Here is a 16,902-nt window from a genome sequence, read left to right as displayed (position 1 = left end):
CCCCTATTTAAAATATTTGCCTACATTGATTTCGGACGAGGAGAGTTTGTTTTGCCGCCCACCGTGTATGAATGGGGAAATGGAGGGAGAGACACATGTCTTTCGGACGAGCTTGAATCAATTGTGTTTTGCCGCCCATGTTTGGCGCCCACCGTGTCTGAATGGGCTCAGAGGCGGTCGTGTCACGTCTGATTGAAGTTACTAGTCTACCCCTATCGACAACAGTGTAAATCCGGTCGATAAGGATGTCAAAGTGTTAGGGGTAGACAGTAATTTCCATCTCGCAAACACTTGCTTCGGGCAGCCCACAAATGATAGTGGGTGTTTAGCTGCTTCGTTGGGAGAATTAGCATTCATGTTTGCCCTGGGCCCTGGCAACTAAATTCAAATCCAATTTGTATTCGATTATGAATATCCACCAATAATTCTACGTTTTGTTATTTATTTCTTCAAAACCACAACAAAGATTTATTCCACCTTTATATATGATTATGATTTAGAAATGTCGTGATCTTCGAATTCAGTAGGTTGGATACACTTTGAGTCAAACAGTTATTTCATCCAATACAATATGCTCACACGAAAAAATGTTCACCTTATGTCAATCATACAAGTGCTGAGGATTACCTCGCCTAAAAAATTCGGATCATTACAACACATGGACAACATCGGGGGTCTTACAACATAATCCATTCAGAGACATGACACAACATGCAAGTACAATAATCTATTAACAATTTCAACTGGTATCTAAAGAAGAACTGGGATTACCCTGGGCTTCAGATAGCAGAAACAGCAGGACCTCCTCTGTCTTCAAATGCAACATTCTTACTTCCTCCAATTCTTGGGTTGCTTGCATAATGTGTGCAGCTAATTGCATAATTTCTAGCCTCAAGATCAAGAATTACCTCATTCATGGCAGCCACACCATCTCTTTCTGCCTCTAGTAGAGCCTCAAGAACTATAATATTTGTGCTCAGACTGCTCTCCGGCGGTGTTGCCTCTGAACTGCTACCATCTAGTAACATGGATGGCGCACTGATTTCACAAATAGATTCTGGGGTTGTACATTGTATCCTAGTGTGAACGGCATCCTGAAAGGTTTCCGCTGGACATAAGTAAGAGATAGTTATCGCATGATCCAGGCAGTAAGCTTACATGGTAAACGACATATGAATTATTGCCGAGCATCGCAAGCTATATTTAAATGGTTCGAAGCAGCATCAGCCAAAAAGAAATTAAAATGGTAAGATGAAACTAGGGATGTAAGTGACAAATAAACGACATCCGCCAGACCCATCTAGTTAGTTTTTGCTAGCTCCCTAGTTCATTAACAAAAACTCTTTTGAACTACCATACCACTAGTGGACTTTAATCGGGATTAAACGGGACCCAGTTGACATGCCTAGTTGAAAGGGAGTGTACCACCGCTATACTTAAGTTGCCAAGGCATCTAAGCAGTTCAAATAATCTGAGAAAGCACTTAACAGTGTGGCCTCATATAAACTACGAAGACAGCCTTGTGATGAAGTTCAGAGGAAAAGTTAAGGACTCAAATGAACTAGGCATGCATTTCTTTACGACAGTACAACAGGCACTGCTGACATATTGGCCAACTCAGGTATAGCCTAACAAGTAACAAACAAGCATTCGAATCAAGCAATACAGCAAAGCAGACAACTAAACTATTTGTAATTCTATAGGATTACAGGTTGATGTCACAAGCCAAGAAAGCAGCCCACACGCATTACATTTCACATGTACTAAAACACACTAGCTTACCATATGTTGCTGTGAAGCCTCGCTGCTATTGCAATGTTCTTTGAAGATATCGTCATCATCCCGTGGTTGCAAATCTAGTTGTTGTAGCTTATTCCGCGCCCTCTATTTAGGTAAAATTAATTTTAATCGCATGCACTGGTTCGAATTGATCATCAATGGTTCATCTAAACTAATGAAAGAAGGGTGTGTGCTTACACGACAATATATCCGCTTCACTCTATTTTTATGCTTGTTCGAGGTGCCAGCCCCAAAAGAACAAATATTTTGCTTGATGGGGTTGGCAGCTCCATAATTAATAGAAGCATCAAATTAGTCATGCAACTTGGGAAGATCAAGAACACACACAAAAGTAATGAACAGAGGCTCGGAGCAGTGATGTAATAGCTAGCATCAGAAAATGTAGGGTAACTAGCAAGATGCTCGTGCATTGCACGAAACATCAATATGCATTTTTTTACAAAACACCTGTTGTGATTGACCCATGCAGGAGTGATCCCATGTGTAAAAACTAATGATATCTCGATAATTTTATCGGAAAACTGGTATCTCGACAATTTCAGCGGAAAAAATGAAAGATGAGAGATAAGGTGAGGAGGAGTGGAGCGTGGTGGTGATTGGTGGTCAGACTGGGCGGAGGCATGGGGATGGACGGCGCCGGCAGGCGGCAGCGGCCACCATGCTAGATTGTTCCAGAGACTTCCTTTTTTAATTGCTCAGCAATGAGGTTGTGGGAGATAAGGATGAACGAGGCAAGGCCTTGTCTGTAAGAGCATAATTGGTTTGGTGCCAAAAATAGGCATGCCAATGTTTGGCATTGTGCCAAATATTCGCTACTACTTGGTTGGTTACCGAGTTGTCTTGCCTATCGTAAAGTTGCCAATATTTGGCAAGTCTTGGTATTGCCAATATTTGGCAGTTCCAACATTTGGCTAGCCAAATATTGGCAGCAAACCAATCATGCTCTAAATGTGGAGAGAGGTGCGGGTATCTTTTGTAAAATTGTCATAGTTTGCTTTCTATCCGTCAGATATAGATCGGAAGGTCTATATTACAAGATGGCAGGCACACCATCATCACCAACTCAGTTTTTTATAAGAGTAGAGAAACAAACAAAAAGTAGCGAAACCACATGCTAGTTTGCTGATGTGTAATTAAGCATAGAGAACATGAAGCAGTCTAATGGAACCAACAGGTGGCATCAGAACAACACCATTATCATAAATATAGCATGCAAGAAGTAAAATAGTAGGTAGTGATATCTAGGAAGTACAGTAATACTTAGGACAAAACTAAAGGTTATTAATTATATGTGCACTGGTATGTAATTTAGCAAATGTAACATGTTCACTGCCAAAAGTATGGCCCTACAGGTGCAAGCAGAATAACGCGTCTCATGAAAAATTGAATGATGCCCTGAAGAAATTCAATGGTGCGGTGCTTATGCTAAGAAAGTGAACGTATGCGCCGGCCGTTGGATAATAGTACCTGATTCTCGGCGGCGTATGGGTATCGTTGTCATACTTGATAGCTAAGGATCGTCGATGGTGCTCGTGTTGCGGTTGAGTTTGGGCCGGCTGTTGCCGTCGCTGAAGCGGCTCCGGTGCTTCGGTTGCGGCGCCTGTCGACATACAAGAAAGCTCATATGTGGTAGGTGAACAGTTGCACGATAAAGAGGAGAAAACCGAAGGAGTACAAATCAAAATAACCTGATGAGGCTGCGATGTCAGTAAAGCAGGGCCGGTGGAGTTGAATATGGTGTCCGTGGAGCGGGTCCGGTGAAGTGGATGAAGGCTTCGGCGGGCGTGGTGTACAGTGCTTTCGGTGAGGCGGATCTGTTGCGGCGGACGAGGGCTTGTATGAAGGGCCAGTGATGGGGCGGACGAGGGAGTCAGTGAAGGGCCTACACTGTGGTGGGCGAGGGCGCCGGTTAAGCAGATCCGGTGCGCTGGACCATGATGGCGGTAGAGGAGATCTGGAGTGGTGGACAAGCCAGTCGCTGAAGCGGCTCCGGTGAAGTGGTGAGTTGGCAGTTGGGGGTTCCAAGGTGCGGAAGGTAGATCCGGCGGGGTGTGAGGTCCACCGCTACGGCGGAGGACTAGATTCAGGGGCTTGCCGTGGTTGGGGGTCGGGGAGGGGAAGGGGAGGGGCTTTGGGGAAGAATGTTGGGGGCAAAGAGGGGAAAACAATGGAGTTACCAAAGCAGCCCTTTTCCGTTCATGTGGCAGGGGTAAAACAGGAATATCGCAGGGCTAAACTTTCGGGCACGAGATATTTCGATGTGAGCGGGAAGTTTGAAAGCTTTTGGCGCCTGAAATTATAAGTGTTCTGCTCTTGTACGGCCGACTATGATATCATGGCCGAGAATTTATTTGTTTTGCACGCAAAAAAATGTGCAAGTTTTGAAAATCAATGTCTCCAACTCGAAACTTAGATTGTCCATTCAATTCGAATATGGATCATTGAGCTAGTACAAGAAAATACCATCATACGGTCCAATTCAAATGAAATTCCAAATGTGTTTATCCTAAATATGATGACAAAAGCAAAAATGTGTATGTGTATGAATAAAGTGGATGATTATAAAGTTTGAACATTGCCCGTATGTGTATATCTCTAGGTTTGATATATGAATTTGAAATCACAAAATCCCAGATTAAAAAATGTACCTCTGTTTAAATGAATTACAAAAGCTAATGATGGAGTCAAATTCCAAAATTCCAATCTTAGGTTTGTAATTCTGGTACATCAAGGTATATCACGCATGTTCAAAAGTATCGTTATCTCATAGTCCAAACTGTGAAACAAATTGATCAACCATGAGTGCACACACTATTGACCATATATATCTCAATTACGCTAAAGTCCCTCAAATATAGACACCTCACTCATTATCTGAAGCCACCCCCCCCCTCCGTCGCCCCCCCCCCCCACCCCACACACACACGCCGTTCTCTCCCCCAGACACGAACACACGACCACATTAACACCCCCCTCTATTCTAAAGTCCGGACCCCAATATAGGTCTCTTATCACTTTGTCTCTCAGGCATGCACACATATCTTCCCCACTCTCTAGGTCTCCCGGCATCTCTCTTTCCCAAGCACACGCACTATGTAGAGTGTATCTTTCCTATACACACAAAACGTCGCCCCCGAACATCTATCTCCCTAGTTATGTGGTTCTCGCACACTCACCTCACACACCACCCCCACTGCAAACAAGCACACTTAATTTGTCTCCTTGTGCGCCACTCTCCTCTTTGTATCTCTCCCACATGCAGACCCGCCCCAGCTCCTTCCTTGTATACATATATGCCGTGATTCTTTCCATAGCTCCCTAATGTATCATCGTTCTCAATCTCGCACATTGTTCTCTACACCATCTATTGTAGATCTCTCATGAAGTCCCTATCACACACACGATGACTCGCTTCCCTTGCGTCTCCATACATAGGCCAATTTCGAACAACATCAACATTGTCTCCCTATCTATACGCCACTTATGGACACAAACGACCCCTCTCTCCCCCTTCTTTTCCTCTCTCTCTCTCTCTCCGTCGCTAGCTCTCTCTCTCTCTCTCGCTCTCACACCCCTCTCCCACACACACTCGATGTCTCTTCCAAATACTCTGCTCCCCGCCCGCACCCATGCTATCCCGCTACTACACATGCCTTTGTCTCTCTTTGACACACATGTCACACCATTCCCCCTTCCCTTATACTAGGTTTACATCATTAGTGGTCTCTCTACTCCACATACACACACTCCCTCTCACACACAAATGCGCGCACAAACACAAATAGACACGCACAAACACCCATCAAGCTATCTGGATCCTACTTTTAAGACACACACCCTTGCATATTCTCTCCAGCTCTAGGTATGTATATATCCCCCCTCTCTAGCTCATATGCACACCAAAATTCTCCATCTCTCTAACTCACACATCTCTCCCCATGTTCGCATGTGTATCTCACACACTCACTCTCTGATTATGTCTATGTGTCTCCATGTTACACAACACAAAGCCCCATGTACATGTCTCTCTCTATCCTCCACACACATAGACACAAAGAATCTCTTATCATTGCCTCTCAGTCTCTAGACATATCACACGCGCACATTGTCTCTCTCTCTCGCAAACATGCACAACAAGGGTTTCCTCGTGAACAACTTACCGTCTATTCATCAACAGTCGTGGCAGTACAGCGAACATGAGACATGAAAAAGAATAAATCTACACGTGCATAGACCACCTAGTATGACTACTCGGACTAGAGCAAGCCGAAAGCGCGCCGCCGTCACCCCCTCCTTATCGGCGACGCGAAAACCTTTGTTTTACACAGTCGAGATCATTGTGGTAAGGCCCCACATGCTGAGCCGTTGAATAGAATGTAGATCCCAGTTTACGGAAACAAGTATTGATAATACGTTTGTATCTCCATACTTATATTTCTTCTCTTATAAAAAAACCGAGTTGGTAATGATGGTATGCATGCCATCTTGCAATAGACCGTCTGATCTATATCTGACGGATGGAAATTAAACTAAAAGATACCCGCACCTCTCTCCACATTTGCAGACAAGGCCTTCCCTCGCTCATCCTTATCTCCAACAACCTCATTGTTGAGCAATTAAAAAAGGAAGCCTCTGGAACAAACTGTCCTGGTGGCCGCTGCCGGCGTCGTCCATCCCCTTGCCTCCGCTCAGTCCGACCACCAATCACCACCACACCCCACTCCTCTTCACCTTATCTCCTCTTTCTCGAGATATCATTAATTAGTTTTTACACATGGGATTACTCCCGCATGGGTCAATCACAACAAGTGTTCTATAAAAAATGCATCTTGATGTTCCGTGCAATGCACAAACGTCTTGCTAGTACTCCTACAGAAGACTAAGTTGGTGATGATGGTGTGTCTGCCATCCATCATTTCTGACCATTAGATCTACATCTAACGACTATGAGGTAAGTTGTTGCCTTTTCTCACCAACATCCCACTTCTCTACCAATTTGTAGAAAACCCCATAATTAGTATCTTAAAACCAACCACACCCCTCCCTCACCTCCCCAAAATAGCCCAAGGAATATTTTCTGATTGAAACATAATATATCTCTAGTGATATATGTATATCAAAATTAGAGTGTTTTGTATCAAGTTTGTGAATAAGTATTATTCTAATTATGATCTGTTGCAACGCACGTGAACATTGCTAGTATTTCCAACCATGCAAAAAATGCTAGTATTTCCATAGTTTCGAGTTTTCCATCAAGATATTAGTCACTCATGGTTGATATTTACTTTCAATCACGCACACATAGGCACTATGTAACTAGCCTTGCTTATTTGCTTCCAAAGCTTAACTTTCACTCCTACTTACAATATGTAGAGTATTTAACAAAAAACTACCACTTTCAACCAGCCCTAGGAAGAAACTATTGTACAAAAAATAGCAAAAACATACGCAAAATTTCTTAATCCGTGCCAAAAACTACTACCTAGTGCCGATTAGGCTCGTTTAAACCCGTTTATGACAGGATTGGCCCACACGTCCGTGCTGACGAGGCAGCTTAAAACAACACATTTTGTTTAACCGTTGACATGAGGGGCCCACATATGACCTTCTATCCTGTTATATTCCCCCTCAAATCATTATTTTTCCTGAACATTACTTCAAATAGTACTAATGCGTGTTCGTTAGTGGTGCCGATGATGAGCGAGTTGGTCGCCGCTCCGCCGCACGAGCCGGACGCCGCGCTGGCCTCCGCACGGGTTGGCAGGCTGGCCCGAGCATGACTCACGCACGAGCAAGCCGCCGCGCTGGCCTTCGCTCAAGCCAGATGGCTGGCCTTAGCGCGGCGCGCACGAGCAAGCCACCGCGCCTCCGTGCCAATCTAGCTAGCAAACCTTGCAGACAAGTAGCTGGACGGAGCTATCTTGGCTAGCTAGCGGCCGCGAGCACCGGACAGAGCTGGCATCCGGGCTGCCGCAAGATGGGCTCTGGATCACCAGGGGTTTTGACCTCGCCTTCTGCCAGCGGCGGTAGCTGCGTCCCATGGCCGAGGATGACTAGGTGGACGGGCCGGAGGTAGGGGATCACTCGGGGATTTTTGTGCAGACTGACATGTAGGTCCCACAAGTCATAACGCCTAACTTGCCGGTCGAATAGAACCGGTTGACTTAAGGGGCGACATGGGTTGAAACGTGCCTATAACGGCACTTTGTAGAGTAGTCGTTTCTTGGTAGGGCTGGTTGGTAAGGGCATGTACAATGGTTGATAAGGTAGTCTTATCTTAAGTTTGCCACGTATGCAAGTGGTAGTAGTTTCTTGGCATTATTAGTGGTTTCTTGGCATTATTACTGGTTTCTTGTAAGGAACAATGTACTACTAGCGACAAAAGGCGATTCTAGGTTGTGTTGTACTCCAACGAGTATTACTAGTGGTCGCGGGAGTGAAACATCGTTTTGTGGGTTCGATCCCGGCCGAACGAACGGTGGCCTTTCTATAAAATAGTACTCCACAAAATGAGGTAGTTTTAGTTTTGAAGTCGAACGGACGTGTCGCACCACAATCTGGGTGCACTGGATAGCCCAGCCACGTGAACGGGTTTTCCTTCCCATCATTTCGTGGCTCGCGTGCTCGCCCTAGCTGCACCTCGCTTGCAGCTTCCTCATCAGCTAGTACTTCGCTAGCATATTTAAACTAGCGCCTCCCAATTAAGCCCGAGGAGCCGGAAAAGCCTGGCGCGGCATTGGGAACTATGCAATATGGCTCTGTACGTAAAGTGCTAGTACTCTACTACTCTGTAGCTTGTGGCGTTGCACGCATGGACTTCACTCCATTATCGGCTCTGTAAAAGAAATTCCTCTTGACGTGATTTTTTGTTAAACGGAGGCAAAAGCTTTGCCTCGTCTCATTCATAAAGAAGGAACTACTAACAAAGTTCGACGAGATCCATTACACCTCCACAAATGGAAGCGAAAAGCCTAGTCTCATTGTATCAAATAACTCAAATGTTCTGCCCCGCAGTAACCGTCGCTGATAAACAGGCTGCTAGTGTGTGCGTGAGAGGAGCGGCTGAGTAGGCCAGCTACACACTTGAATAGAGCACCGAGAGTACCCACTACGCAGGTGTACTTTCCCTGTATTGATAGTACAGCAATGGTTCTAGAGAACAGTACTACACTCCACTTCCAACTGTAGCTCCTTGGCCCTGAGATTCAAGAGTTCAAAACTGGTGCACTATACTAGAAGTACAGTACATCGCACTACCAGTTGAGAAAGTAGTACTAGTACTGCTACATTACGAGTACGTAGTAAATAATAGCCTCACTTCGCTAAGGAACGATCAAGGACCTACAGTTGGAAGGGACGAGGCCCTACGGTTACTACGCTCTTATCTCCTCCTCGCCAGTTCCCCTCCCCCCGAAGAGAAGGCAGTTCGTCGCTGCTCCCATGGATTCGCCAGGCGGTTCTCCTCCTCGTCGGGGCTGGGAGACCTTGGACGATGATCCTCTGGGAGAAATTGCACGCCGCTCCGATGTCCTCACCGCTGCAAGACTCGGTGCTTCCTGCACCAACTTTTTCAAGACGGTGCTTAAACAGGCTTGGGAAAAGGCCATGCTTGTTGGTCTTCCATGCATCCTCGAGGAGAAGGTTCTTCTATGGGACAATCCTTCGAACAGTCCACCACTCCCTGGTCATGGTTGAGGGAGTCCTAGATTAGGGGGTCCCCAGGCATCCGGGCTATGTGATATGGGCTGGACTGGTGGGCCGTAAAAATACAAGATGGAAGGCTTCCCCCCGTGTCCGGATGGGACTCTCCTTTACGTGGATGGCAAGCTTGGCATTCAGATATGAAGATTCCTTTCTTTGTAAACCGACTCTGTATAACCCTAGTCCCCTCCAGTGTCTATATAAACTGGAGGGTTAGTCCGTAGAGGCAGTCACAATCATACAGGCTAGACATCTAGGGTTTAGCCATTACGATCTCGAGGTAGATCAACTCTTGTAACCCCTATACTCATCAAAGTCAATCAAGCAGGAAGTAGGGTATTACCTCCATCGAGAGGGCCCAAACTTGGGTAAACATCGTGTCCCCTGCCTCCTGTTACCCTCGATCCTCAAACGGACAGTTTGGGACCCCCTACCCAAGATCGGCCGATTTTGACACCGACATTGGTGCTTTCATTGAGAGTTCCTCTGTGTTGTTGACAGAAGGTTCGATGGCTCGTTCGATCATCCAGAATGATGCTATTTCGGAGGAGACTTTCCTCCCCGGCCAAATCTTCGTATTCGGCGGCTTCGCACTACGTGCCAACTCGATTGGCCACCTCGAGCAGATTGATAGCTAAGCCCCTGGTCATCAGATCAGTTTCGGGAACCTAAACTATGACGCCGATATCCGAGGAGACTTGATCTTCGAAGGATTCGCGGCCCCGACTGTCGCTCTGGCCTTAGATCCAGAGCGGACCACCGGGTCCGAAGATGGGAATCTAGAGCCCGCCGAACTCCCTGCAATTACGAAACTCGCTATCGGAGATCCGGAGGGGACAGCGTCATCAGCAAACCCAAAGATGAACCGAACTCCCCTTGTCGCCAAAGCGCTGGACTCCCCCTCGGACTCTAAATCCGAACTCTCGAGGCCCATGACAAGCGGGCGCGGCCAGGAGGCCCTCACCCCAGTCGGCCCAGCGGACTCTCACCTCTATGTCCAAACCTCTCTCATAAACAAGGCTTTGGACTTAATGCGATCCATCGCCATATCAGAGGAATCGCTTCCGAATTACGCCCAGCCCGGACTAGGGGCTGAGAGACATGCTGGAGACGATCACCCACCACCCACTTCATAGCCACTGTCGAAGATCTAACTGACATGTTGGACTACGCCTCCGAAGACATTGACGGTATGGACGACGATGCCGGAGACGATCAAAGCCAGAACCCTCTTTTTATCGGACGTTGGACGGCCACCTCCACATACGACGTATACATGGTGGATACACCCAAAGAAGGTGATGACAATGGGAAGAAGGATCCGGTAGAGGACAAGCCTGCTGAAGCACCTCCAAAGCGTCGACGACAGCGGCGCCGCTCAAAATCGCGCCACGAAAAAGGCAGCAATACCGGCACCGAAGATACTAACACTTCAAAGAACGCCGAAGACCCCAAAATTCCTATCGAGCCAACATCCGAACAGGATGATTTGGAGGACGGGCAAGTTAACCCCGATGATCCAATCGTGGACGAGGACTCGGAGGATAGTAACTACCTACCGTTCTCCGAAGAGGATGTGAGCCTCGGCGACGAAGACTTTATCGTGCCGGAGGAGCCCCTCGAGCAAGAGCGCTTTAAGCGCAGGCTAATCACCACCGCAAGAAGCCTGAAAAAGAAGCAGCAGCACCTTCAAGCTGAACAGGATATACTCAACGACACATGGACAAATGTCCTGGCAGCCAAGGAATACGGCCTCGGACGCCTAACCAAGAGTTACCCGAAGCGTAAGCTACTACCTCAATTTGACGACGAGGCCCTTGAGCCAATTCCACCAAAGCGTAAAACTGTTGACGAACCCGACCGACCACCACGCGGACGGGACAGACCGGCTACCCACGCTGAACACCAACCCACACCACCCCGCCGTCGAGGCAGGGAGGCAGAGGCCCCGGGCTATACCTATGACCTACGCAAGGACCTGGACAGTAGAGCCGGTCAGACAAGATCAATCCATGGGTCAAGGGGGCGTGCTCCGACACGAGAGGATGGCCATCAGGCCTGGCGTGACAGGCACAACCTCACTCAAGCCGAGAACCGCATTCGGCCTTCATCCGAACTGCGCGGCGACATCGCTCGATATAGAGGCGCCACTCACCCCTTATGCTTCACCGATGAGGTTATGGAGCACCATTTGCCTGAAGGATTTAAACCCGTGAACATCGAATCATATGATGGTACGACGAATCCTGCAGTATGGATCGAAGACTTTCTTCTCCATATTCACATGGCATGCGGTGACGACCTCCACGCCATCAAGTACCTGCCCCTAAAACTCAAGGAGCCAGCATGGCACTGGCTAAACAGCCTCCCAGAAAACTCTATTGGAAGCTGGGAAGACTTGGTGGACGCCTTTAGAGACAACTTCCAAGGTACCTATGTTCGGCCTCCAGACTCCGATGACCTTAGTCACATAGTCCAACAGCCCGGAGAATCAGCCCGGAAACTTTGGACCAGGTTCTTGATTAGAAAGAACCAAATTGTGGATAGTCCGGATGCCGAAGCCCTCGCGACCTTTAAACACAGCGTCCGAGATGAGTGGCTCGCCCGGCACCTCGGCCAGGAAAAGCCCAAGTCCATGGCAGCCCTTACCGCACTCATGACCTGCTTTTGCACGGGAGAAGATACTGGCTGGCTTGTAGTAGCAATGGCACCAGTGACCCCGGCACTTCCGAAGCCAGGGACGGCAATGGCAAGCCACGATGCAACAAGCACAAGCGTCGAAGCAACAACCAAGATACCGAAGACACGACGGTCAACGCCGGATTCAGCGGCTCTAAACCCGGTCAGCGGAAGAAGCCATTCAAAGGAAACAGAGATGGTCCATCCAGTCTGGACAGAATACTCGATCGGCCTTGCCAGATTCATGGCACCCCCGATAAACCTGCAAATCATACCAACCGAAATTGTTGGGTCTTTAAACAGACCGGCAAGCTCAACGCCAAACACAAGGGAAAAGGGCCGCCCAGCGAGGATGACGATGAAGAACCTCGCCCATAGAACACAGGGGGACAGAAGAAATCCCCCCCTGAGGTCAAAACAATGAACATGATCTACGTCACTCATATCCCCAAGCGGGAGCGCAAGCGCGCGTTAAGGGACGTCTATGCCTTAGAGCCAGTCCCCCCAAAACTTAATCCGTGGTCAGCCTGTCCGATCACCTTCGATCGCAGAGACCATCTGACCAGTATCCGTCATGGGGGTTCGGCTGCATTGGTTCTCGATCCAATTATCGACGGATTCCACCTCACGCGAGTCCTTATGGACGGCAGCAGCAGCCTCAATCTGCTCTACCAGGACACCGTCCGTAAAATGGGCATTGATCCATCAAGAATCAAGCCCACCAAAACCACCTTCAAAGGGGCAATACCCGGCGTAGAGGCCTGTTGCACAGGATCCATAACGGTGGAGGTCGTCTTCGGCTCACCAGATAACTTCCGGAGCGAAGACCTGATCTTTGACATTGTCCTGTTCCGAAGTGGCTATCACGCACTACTCGGACGAACTGCTTTCGCCCATTTCAATGCAGTCCTGCACTACGCTTATCTCAAGCTTAAGATGCCTGGACCATGTCGTGTTATAACAGTCAATGGAAACATGGAGCGCTCCCTCCGTACAGAGGAGCATACCGCGGCCCTCGCAGCCGAGGTGCAGGGTGGCCTTGCTAAGCCGAAAGCTACACCGGCAGTCAAGCCCCCGGACACTGTTAAACAAGTCCGGTCTACCCTGCAAAATGACTGTCCGGCTCATCTAGAGCTAGATTAGCAATTCGGCCTCCGCCAATGCCCCAGCCTGATAGCAGCATACATACCTCGCGTACATAACTACGCATTAAAGATTCCATGGGCAAGGACGGAGGCATGCTAAACATAGGGTCCGCGATACGGCTTGACCCTATCCGGACCTACACATTGCTCCACCTTTTTCTTCTTGTTTTTATTTTTTCAGATTATTTACAGCTCACATCAATTTCTGGAGCTAGCAAGGGCCCCCTTCTAGCCCCCTATATATACTGGATTATCGATCCTCTCAAAGGATCCTACACCAAGGTGAAAAGCGGCGCAGACGTGCGGCAGAATGTCCAAAGGATCTTCTGGATCATTTGTTCAAATTTAGGACCTGTATACAGCTTTCCCTTGTTCTCGGCATGTAAAATAGCCGTGATGCTTATTGCATCATCTGTAACAATACGTTTTGACGTCCACTCAGATTATAATGGAAACAGTTTGGCCCAGCCTTGTTTGGTACTGGCCCTTTTTCTGTTTTCCCACTTTACGTCCAAATGGGCATATACACCTTGGTACGACCTAAATCGCCAGGGGCTCTATCCAAGCCATATACATATCTTCAACAAAAGAAAGTCCAAACACTGTCAGAGTATACCTCGGCGTCCCGAATACTGCATTATATGCATCGGCTCCGAATCACGTCTTTGGTTAATAGTTGGGTTGCCCGGCTCCTGTGCTTGCCACCTTACGTTTCGTTTTCCGGCTAAGGTAGTAAAGGGAGAACTACTGCGATTGTGTTTCCGGCTAGCCCGGTTAAGCACCTCAGTAGAGAAAGCCGAAAACTGACTGTCGTGATGCGGTGAGAGCTGGTCATCAATTCGATGACTTATTAAATCGTTGGCGATTTCTTTCATATTACACAAAAGTCTGGCTCTGTCCAGTCACGCGTCTAAAGGCATCTAAGTTCAAAAGTTGCATACGCACCAGGGGCTATCTTATAACCCCATCATCAAACTCCTATGGCTAAGTGAGAGTGGTAAAGCCACATAGTCTAATTGCCTCGTTCGCTACACTGACACCGCCCTTACGGACCAAGATGTTGGGCTAACATGCGGTCATGTGCCACTCCGAACATCCCAGTAGTACCTACGTGGGGGCTGAAGCCCACGACTGGTAAACTCTAAGGTATACAACGGCCACACAGGAAGAATAACACTTTTAAAGACAAGCAATACAAATATATTATAAAGCTTTGGTTCATACAAATATCTAGGCATTCGGACAAGTTCATTCGAGCATGATGTCCTTCGAGCACTGTCCCTCTATTAAGCGGGCGCCTTCCAGGACGTCTTCGAAATAGCGCTCGGGCGTACGTGGATCTTGTCTCCGGGTGGACCTTCAACGGCCACACTGGCGGCCTTCATCTTGGCCCAGTGCATCTTGACACGGGCAAAAGCCAGCCGCGCACCTTCCATACACGACGACCGCTTAACCGCGTCAATACGGGGTAGGGCGTCAACAAGTCGCCGCACTAGGCCAAAATAGCTGCTCAGAACTGGTTCGGTCGGCCACAGCCGGACTAAGATGTCCTTCATAGCTGGCAGACATCCTATGTAGCTCAGTTTACTGCGCCATTTGGTCATTCAGTAGTGCGGGGCGATCCCGTGTCACGAACTGGCTCCATAATTGCTCCTCCGTCGCATGCCCCTCCTGGGCTTGGAAGAACCGCGCCGCGTCAGCAGGGCTCTCCGGAAGATCCACAAGGACATCTAGGGCATGCCACAGTTGCGTGAGTAAAACATACGATTGATTCCCGAATTTACTCTGTAGAAGAGGGGGCTTACAAGCTGCTACTTGTCCGACTTGCTTCATCTCCTCACGCGCAGCTTGGGATTCGGCCCGTGCCTCCTCGGCCTCCTTAAGGGCCTCGGCGAGGTCGGTCTCCTGGGCTTTACTCCTCTCCTCCAGAGACTTATACTTGTCGGTGGCGACCTTGAGCGCCTTCTCTACTTCGGCTACCCGCTCCTCATACTGGCAGCGGACAACCTGTTCGGACTTCAACTCCTCGTCCGCTTTCTCAGCGGTCGCCTTGTTCGCCCTTGCCTACTCTTGGGCTTGGGCAAGCTCACCCCTAAGGGCCTCAACCGCAGCTGGGCTACATGCAACCACGCACATAGCAGCACATGAGCTTTAAACTCCAAAGGTACGGGCCCGAACGAAACGTTTTAAAAAACATACCTTGCGCCTCATCAAAACCCTTATTGATGCGGACGGGATCCTCATCAGCCAGTCCCGCCTGATGCTTCAGTTCAGATAACTCAGCGGCCTGGGCGGTCACTGCTAACAGTGAAGCCTACATTTCAACGTAAGGAAGTACCTTAGCTCCTGCGAAAATTATTGATCCTCTGTCCGCCTCTTTTTTAACAAAAGGGACGATCAGAGTCTCAGGGGCTACTACCTATACACAAGCATATTTTCACAGGAAAAGTGGTCAAGAATATTACATTGCATACCTCGAAGCCTATTAACAGACTAGCAAAGGCCTCGTTCAGTCCGTTCTTGGCAAACTGAACCTTTTCAACTACCACACCCATTAGGGTGCGGTGCTCTTCCATGATGGAAGCTCATTGTAGTGCCGCCATCAGTGTATTCGGCGCCTTCGGACTAGCGGAGGTTGCCGCGGTAGTTGGCACTCCCCCCTCACTCAAGGAGGATTGCTTGTTCGGCTCCGGAACCATTTGGGTTTCCGGAGTAGTGTCCGGCTGATGGTCAGACTGATCCAGACCCCCGCTGCTAGCCCTCGAGGGGATTGCTACCCCCGTGTCTTTGGCGACCGAAGTGTTACCTTCGGGCGCCATTTTGGTGGCCTCCCGTACCGCCTTGTTCCTCGGAGAGGCCCTTTGGGACAACACCTCGGTGTCATCCTTGGTGAGAGGTGGGGAGGCTCGCGAAAGTGACTCGCTCTCCATCATCCTTGGATCCAAGGAGTTCCCATCCGATGATTATTGGGGAAGATCGTGGGCCGGCCTGCACCATTCAACACATTAATACCATACTCATCAAAACCAAATTTATGTACGGCATCTTCGGATACTTACGATCCTGCAAGGGGCTTCGGCCTGGGGCGCCACTTGGGGATGGCCTCGGTATCTGAATCCGAGCCATCTGGAAGGCATATTTTTCCCCTTTTGGGCGCCTCCGCCTCCGGTTCTTCAAAGGCCGCCCTCTTCTTCTTCTTCCCCTTCGGGGAAAGGGCGTTGTCGGCCTCCTCTTCTCCCTCCTCCTCCTCGTCTTCGTCCTCCTTGGAGGAATGGATTTCGTTCTCTCCGGACGCCCATCCTAAGTACCTTTGCAATGGAGGCCATCTTTGGCTTCCTTGCTCTTCTTCTAGACCTTTTTCTCCGGCGCTTGATAGGGCGTCGGGACCAGCATCTTCATTAAAACAGGATTTGCTGGGTTTTCAGGCAATGGAGCTGGACATCTGATCCGCTCTGCCTTCTTCGTCCAGCCTTGTGTTATAGGATGGAATTCTCAGTCCGTCCTCTCTTTTAATTAATTGACTATGTTATGTTAGGAAAAATAGCACTTACAGGGGAGGCTGGGTGATTGCAGTCGA

This window comes from Triticum aestivum, chromosome 2D (assembly GCF_018294505.1).
Source record: "Triticum aestivum cultivar Chinese Spring chromosome 2D, IWGSC CS RefSeq v2.1, whole genome shotgun sequence".
NCBI classification, from domain to species: Eukaryota; Viridiplantae; Streptophyta; class Magnoliopsida; order Poales; family Poaceae; genus Triticum; species Triticum aestivum.
The sequence above is the reverse complement of the archived record's forward strand: the minus strand, read 5'-3'. Positions refer to the sequence as shown.